The sequence below is a fragment of the Sinocyclocheilus rhinocerous genome, unplaced genomic scaffold (genome assembly GCF_001515625.1).
Source record: "Sinocyclocheilus rhinocerous isolate Xijiao unplaced genomic scaffold, SAMN03320098_v1.1 scaffold2647, whole genome shotgun sequence".
Lineage (NCBI taxonomy): Eukaryota > Metazoa > Chordata > Actinopteri > Cypriniformes > Cyprinidae > Sinocyclocheilus > Sinocyclocheilus rhinocerous.
The window spans coordinates 455,940-463,610 of record NW_015639108.1 but is presented as its reverse complement, the minus strand read 5'-3'; the positions used below and the strand labels follow the sequence as shown (position 1 = coordinate 463,610).

General features: G+C 34.6%; 1 pseudogene; it reads left to right on the top strand.

Moving 5' to 3' along the window:
• Positions 1-7,671, top strand: part of LOC107751003 (kinesin-like protein KIF21B) — an 86,077-nt pseudogene that overhangs the window by 34,321 nt on the left and 44,085 nt on the right.

Genomic DNA, 7,671 nt, shown 5'->3' with positions numbered 1-7,671 from the left:
GAGGGAGGCGAGACGCGAGTGCGAGTAATTAAAAATGCTCCCAACTACTTTAAAAGCCGACATCTGGCCACATTTCGGCTTTTATGAACAACCTGGTAAGCACGACCTGGAGAAGACACACGCTGTGTGTAAATCATGTCATGCACAACGAAATATGCAGGGGGTAGGGATGGGCAAATGAAGCCTGGTGAAGCACTGTTTCGGGAAAAGATTCAAAGCTTAGAGTGTCTCAAACAGCGGCATCTGGTGGTTAATAAAAAATATAGCAGCTAAAAGCCTGTGAAAGACGCTCCGTAGGACGAGGCATCTACCACATTTGTCACAGACCGATTCAAGTTACGTGCACAAATAAAAGCCTAACAGTGTTTGTGTTTGTTGAATTTCTGTCTCTGATAAATTCATTTACCCATTAAACTGGGCATTTTAATACTAGTACGAATATCAATATTATGTAATAGAAGAATAATGTACACATATGAATTGCATATGACAAATATTGAATTTTTCTGAAATAATATAATAATAATATAAATAATATTCTTCATATTACTAAAATGTAACTGAATAAGTCCGAATTAAAACTTACTCGTAAAGTAAGATATGGGGATTCGAACTTGCAACACGCAAAGTGAATCGCACACGTGACTGGACAGAAAGTGAAGCTTCGTTTGTTATTGGTCACGTGATTTCTGTGTTAACAACACAAGCTTCGAATCGAGGCTTCATCTGGCACGCCCATTTATTCTCGACACAAGCTCCGATGCCTCGGTTCAAATGTCACATCACTAGCTGGGGGTAATACCACTAACTTGAGAAACCACGCCAGGTACAGTTCATATATCTGACTGCTTGTATTTATTGACAAAATTGTATAAATGTGAAGTAAAATTGAGGATGCAGTGCATCGTCAATGCATTGTGATGCATCGTGATATCGAATTGAACCGAATCGATGACATGATAATCGTAACTGAACCGAACCGTGAGACCAGTGTAGGTTCACACCCCTAATTTTAACATGCAGCAAACCTTTTTAAATATTTTGATAAATTAGGCCTACTTAAAAAAATAAATGACTTTTTAAACCGTTTAACTGATTGTATTAATCGGTCAAAATTCTTACGCTCGGTTAACGGTTAACCGGTTAAAATGAACATCCCTATGCACTGTTTATTCTAATGATTTACTATTATTCTTGTTATCCACTATTATTAATCAGACTATCTTATATTTTTAATAGTGTATGTACTTATTTCTTGAACATTATCATTTGCTGATCTTTAAGCTCTGATCTTGTTGCCTAAGAACTCCTCTAAGGATTGCTTCAAAGTTTCGGTAGCTTGAAATTTTGGCCTGAAAATGTTGTACCTTTTTAGGTTCTTAAAACCTAGAAATCTTTAACAGAAAACTTTAGAAAACAGATTGTATTTCGAAAACTTTGACATGGTCAAAAAGCAGCATACATATGAAATTACCAAATTATTAATTCAAATATTTTTTTAAAATAGTTTTAATATTATTAAATTAAATGATTAATTATGATTGCATATAATCTGATTAAATAGGCATTTGATATTTGCATCATTTTGAATGCCAACTGATGATATTATTTTGCTCACATTTGCAATTGTTTGATTAGATGCAATGACAATCTAATTACATAACTACAGTTCTCCATATTGTGAACACAAACAGAAAATGATCAACGATTGTTCTCTTTATATTCGCTGGAGCAGTCTGTTCAAGATCAGCGCGAGTCCATCAGTGATTTGATTTCTGCTTTTTCACCAAAACTCACGTAATTATCAATGACACAGTTTGTCATTTTTGCTCAACGAGTCTCTCATTTACATTGTGTTTTACACTATGTTAGTTATGATGGAAGTCTTGGTGAGATTGCAGAAATTGCGTTGCAATGAGATCCTTGCATCGTGTGCTCGGTAGACATGATTGTGTTCGGGAGTAGATCTAAAGAGAGAGTTCGCCATGTAATACTCATTTCATATGCAAAGATGTTGGCCAATCATAGAAGTGGGCATTTCCAGAGAAGTCTCGCAGCAGACACGCCCCTTTCAACAGAGCATTCAAATCAGAGGCTAAAATCAGGGTAGAAAATGACCATTTATATCTAGATTATGACCGTTTTTGATTAAACAACAAAACTGATTATAAGCAGACCTAAGGAAACAACATATTCTGTTACACCAAATACACAAAATAATGATCTTTAAAATAGCATCATATGACCCCTTTAAAAAATGCATTTCCTAACCCTTTTAATCACTAGTTATGTTGTTATGAATGTATATGGTGTGTTAGCATTGTACATGTTGAATTCATTTGAATTCTTCCTTGTGCATTTTAATGGATTTTGTGCAAGTTTTGATGTTTGTCGTCTTGCTCTCTCATGTAGACCGGTTCAGGAAAGACCTACACCATGGGCACTGGCTTTGATGTGACCATTTCGGAGGAAGAGCTGGGCATCATCCCACGGGCTGTGCAACATCTCTTCCAGGGCATCCAGAAACGCAGACTAGATGCGCAGAGCGCCGGCATGCCCCTGCCAGAATTCAAAGTCAGCGCCCAGTTCCTGGAGGTGAGACTTAAATTACATTTTAGTAATCCAAAAGCATTTCTAATTAATTTAAATCTTGAAAGTTGTACAATTTAACAGTTTATTACAATTTTACCAAAATTTCGATTTTTAGGACCCTATGAAATACATGTTATTTGCTCTCAAGTTCTGTTTAATTTTTCACATGATTTAATTTTAAATTGTATTAAACAAAGAGCATGTCTAATCAATTGAATTCATAAAAACAACTTAATTTATTACTTATAATTTATTATTATTATTTTTTAAATAAATAAATAATAGGGCCCAATAATGTGTTTTATTTTTTATTTTTTCCTGAAAATCTGTGTTGTGTATTTTAATATTTCTGGTAATCAGATGAAGTCATAAAACATTAACAGTAAATAAAAATTAAACTAACCCTTTAATTTTTTTGCAAACAAAGTGCTGTACAAGTACAACAGACGTTTACTGTTAAAAATAAATTAAAGAACAGTTGTTCTAATAATTGTAATTATTCCTTAAAAAAAACATTTTAATAATATTTTATTGATAGTAGTATTAGTATTATTAATACATTGAGACACGTATTTCTGTCACAATTTCTTCAAGTTAAACTGAACTTTTTGTTTTGGTTGTCGTGAAGACCTTTGAGGTTTTGTGTGCACTCGACAGTAATTTTTCTCAAATTAAACCATAAATTGCTCATGAAGTGACTCTCAGATCTCTCTGGAGATGAAGTCCTTGTCCTTATATAACAGCGCTAGTGTCACACATATGTGTAAGCTCTGCCATAAAAAAAAAAAAAAAGATAATTGACTTTTTTTTTTCTCAGAATAGCCAGAAAAAAAGTCCCAACTGTGAGATGTAAATTTGTAATTGCGAGTTAACATCTTGCAATTCTGAGAAAAAAAAAAGTTGTGAGATAGTCACAATTACTTTTTTCTATTCCGTGGTAGAAATAAGCTTCTATAGTTACTTGTCGTTTCTGAGAAGACAGAGTAAAATAGTATTCTCTTATAAAAGTACTCCAATAATCAGAACTCTTTTCTGCAGTGTGTATTGGGTCTGATGGCTGTAGTCCCAGTCTCCTTGCTCTGTTTATCTCGTAACTGTGCTGTGACTCTCGACCTGAGTGTGATTGAGAGGGAACTGCTCTTGATGACATGGAGAAAACCCCTCGCAAGTCCACATTATTGGATATCAGTCATTAGGCGGGAAGGAGGCGCTCAGCTGGCAGGCTGCGCAGACAGCAGTGTAGCTGTAAACCGATTAGCCCCTTCCTCGTGTAAAGTCCTGGCTTAGGTAATGAGTTTAAACCTGTAACAGGGCGTTTTAACGATCCGTGCCGCTTGCTGTCGGGCACAGGCTGCTGTTTGTTCAGCAGAATCGCGGCTCGCTGTGGGGAATAACTCGACAGATTTGTCTCAAGTTCTGCGGCTGTGAACAGTCGCCGTCTCTTGGGGCGGCTTTAATAGGGCATTAAAATGCCCTTATTTCATTAGTCGTGTCCTTTCCAGAACTCCTTTGTGCGCTTTGTGCATTGTTGTTCTATGTTGGCAGTTTGATTTATTGTTTTGAACCCTAAATCGATTTTATCAAGTCCCTCTGTGCCACTTCCCCAAACAAGGGAAGCTGGGGAAAGCCCCGTCCCTTACATTCTCTTTTTTCATTCTCTCTTGACTTGTAGTTTTGCTCATGAGTTAGGTTGCCATTATTTTTCATTCCCTTGTCTATCAGCTTGTGTGGTCTCTGGGATTCCCGAGGTCGAACATGCAAGGCTCTGGCCTTTTGACCTCTTGACCTTTGCCCTCTGAAGGTCACAAAGATTGTGTATTTGTCTTGTAGCTCTATAATGAGGAGATCCTGGACCTGTTTGACAGCACACGTGACCCTGAGGCTCGAGGTAGGAAGTCCAACATTAAGATCCATGAGGATGGGAGCGGAGGCATCTACACCACAGGAGTGACGTCACGGCTGGTCAGCTCAGAGGAGGAGGTCAGATATCTGTGCGTTTATGACCTGTGTTCAGCCTGGGTTATTTACTGGAGTCATTGGAATTAAATTAGAATTGACATTAATTGCTTCCTTAAGTGCCCTTGGTATTATTGTGCTTGCTTCATCAGTGCACGACATTCTAAAAAATAATATAAATTTTTTTACTGTTTTTGTCCCAGACTAGTGAGGAAAACGTCTGAATTGTGAGAGAGAAACTCACAACAAAAAAAACTTGCAATTGCTAGTTGCCTTGTCACAATTCTGAGAAAAAAAGTGAAAAAATAATTAAATAATTTAAAAGGTAACTGCTACAAGATACTTAAAAATAGTTAAAACTACAGTCAATCTAAGTGCATTTAAGCCAGCAATAAAAGTATAAAACACCATAATTTTAATGTAATTATGTTGAAAATACAGTGATTGTCAGCAGCATTTAATAAACATAATATAGTGTACAATTATTGTAAATAATGTTATGATTTTATTTTATTTTGTATATCACTACACTATTATCACTACAAAAAGAGATGTCTCTGTGTATAGAGGAATAATAATAATAATAATAGAAGTAGTAGTAGTAGTATTATATTAAATGTTGTTGATGATAATATGTAATATTGAACATACAATACTGTACATATTTATTATTACTATTATTAGTAGTGTGCATATTATATATTAAATGTTGATAATAATAATATATTATTATTATTAGTAGTAGTAGTAGTACTAGTGTATATATTATTTATTAAACATAAATAATAATAAAATAATTTATTATCATAATAATAATAATAATAATAATAATTATTATTATTAGTAGTAGTAGTAGTAGTATATGTTGTTGTTGTTGGTGGTGATGGAACAGTAGTAAATATTATAATAAAAATTATAACTATCATCATTAACACTACTACTCTTACTATTATTAATACTGCTAATAATAATTTAATATTATAATAAATATTTCTAGTAGTAGTATTAATAGTAATGTATATATTGTATATTAAATGTTGTTAATATAAAATACTACTACTACGACTAATTATTATTATTATTATTAAAACATTGTAATGCAGTGTTTGTTTTTGTGGAGTACAGAGTTACAAAAACAGTAGCTTGTTGCAGGAAGAGCTACATTGTTTTGACATTATTTCCCATTATATATTGTATATTAAATGTTAATATAAAATACTACAACTACGACTAATTATTATTATTATTATTATTATTATTATTATTAAAACATTGTAATGCAGTGTTTGTTTTTGTGGAGTACAGAGTTACAAAAACAGTAGCTTGTTGCTGGAAGAGCTACATTGTTTTGACATTATTTCCCATTGATCATTTGTTCTCACTCAGAAACCTGACAGATGATGGAAGTGAAATGCTTTGTGAATGTCATTTTATTGTTGACTTCATGTTTATTTGTTTTAAACGGCTCTTATTACTTGATGACTTAACAGTAACAGATGTTTCTGTCAATGCTCGTCTCACTCAGACTTCTGTCCGTTCTCCTCAGCTGCTGCAGTGTCTGAAGCTCTTTGTTTGAATATGGCGCTTATCACATGCTGTGTGGTATCGGCGTTTGGTATCGGGGCATTTTAACGAGTACGAGTACGAGTACATGAGCTCAGTATCGGGCCCGATACCGATACCAGTATCAGTATCGGTGCATCCCTACTTAAAAGTACCGAGTTCGGTACCCAACCCTAATCAACACATCAATCATGAGCCGCTTTAGATGCTCACAGCGCTTGTCAAGCACATCTGACGACATGGGAATATTAATTAAAACTGCATGCATCATGTTGAGAGCTGTAATCCTAAAGTACTGCATTAGAAAGCCAATAACAAGTTTAAGCAGGTCGCAAGTTTGAAGTATTAAAATTCACAGAGCTCAGACTGCTGCGGTACAAAACTGAGTAATTATATAAAACCACTGGCATTAGAAACACCAACACCGAACATGTCAGAGCACACTGAAAATGCAGGAACCATGAATGTTGCATTTGTAATTTAAGATGCGCGTGTTAGTAACTCAAAGCTGCCATTGTTTTTTACTCTTTCCTCTCACTCCAGGTGAACGGAGAGATGAATGGCGATAGCTCCATCTCTCAGCCCGAGTATGAGACGCTCACTGCTAAGTTTCACTTTGTGGACCTGGCTGGATCAGAGCGTCTCAAACGCACAGGAGCCACAGGAGAGAGAGCGAGAGAGGGCATCTCTATCAACTGTGGCCTGGTACGTCTGATATTCGAACTATAGGGGCTTTCGCACCGGGTTACTTTGAAGGAACTCAGTTACAGGAACTAACCACTAGGACAGTCCCCTGACAACTACTTTTTCCCCGAGGGCCATTTTCCTGGTTGCATTCTGTCATCTAAAGGTGATGTGCATTACCCTGTTGCTCAAAACACAATATTATGATGTGTTTTGATGGAATGCCAGACAGAATGCAAGATTTTCTGTGAGTGCAGGATTAATTCCAGTCTGTCATTTGGCTTCAGAAATATAAAATAAGAAATAGAAATCTTTTGTAACAACATACACTACTGTTTTTCTTTCTTTCTTTCTAAGAAATAATACTTTTATTCAGAAAGGATGTGTTAAATTGATAAAAAGTGATGCTATGTGACTTATGTTGTTAGAAAATATTTCTAATTTGAATAAATGCTGTTCTTTTTAACTTTTTATTCATCAAAGAATCCTGAAAAAAGTATCACAGGTTCCAAAAAATATTAAGCAGCAAAAAATGGTTTCAAACATTGATAATAAATCAGCATATTAGAATGATTTCTGAAGGATGATGTGACTAGAGATGTGACTAGACATGCTGAAATAAATTATATTTAAATTATATTAAAATAGAAAACCATTATTTTAAATTGTAATAATATTTCACAATAATACAGTTTTTTTTCTGTGTTTTTGATCAAATAAATGCAGCCTTGATGAGCATAAGATTTTCTTTAAAAAAAAAGAAACCATGAAAAATCTTACTGATCCCAGACTTTTGAATGGCAGTTGGGCAGTGTTTATGTGTGTATATATATGTATAATAATTCATTTTTTAAAAATTATATTTTGTTTGCAAAT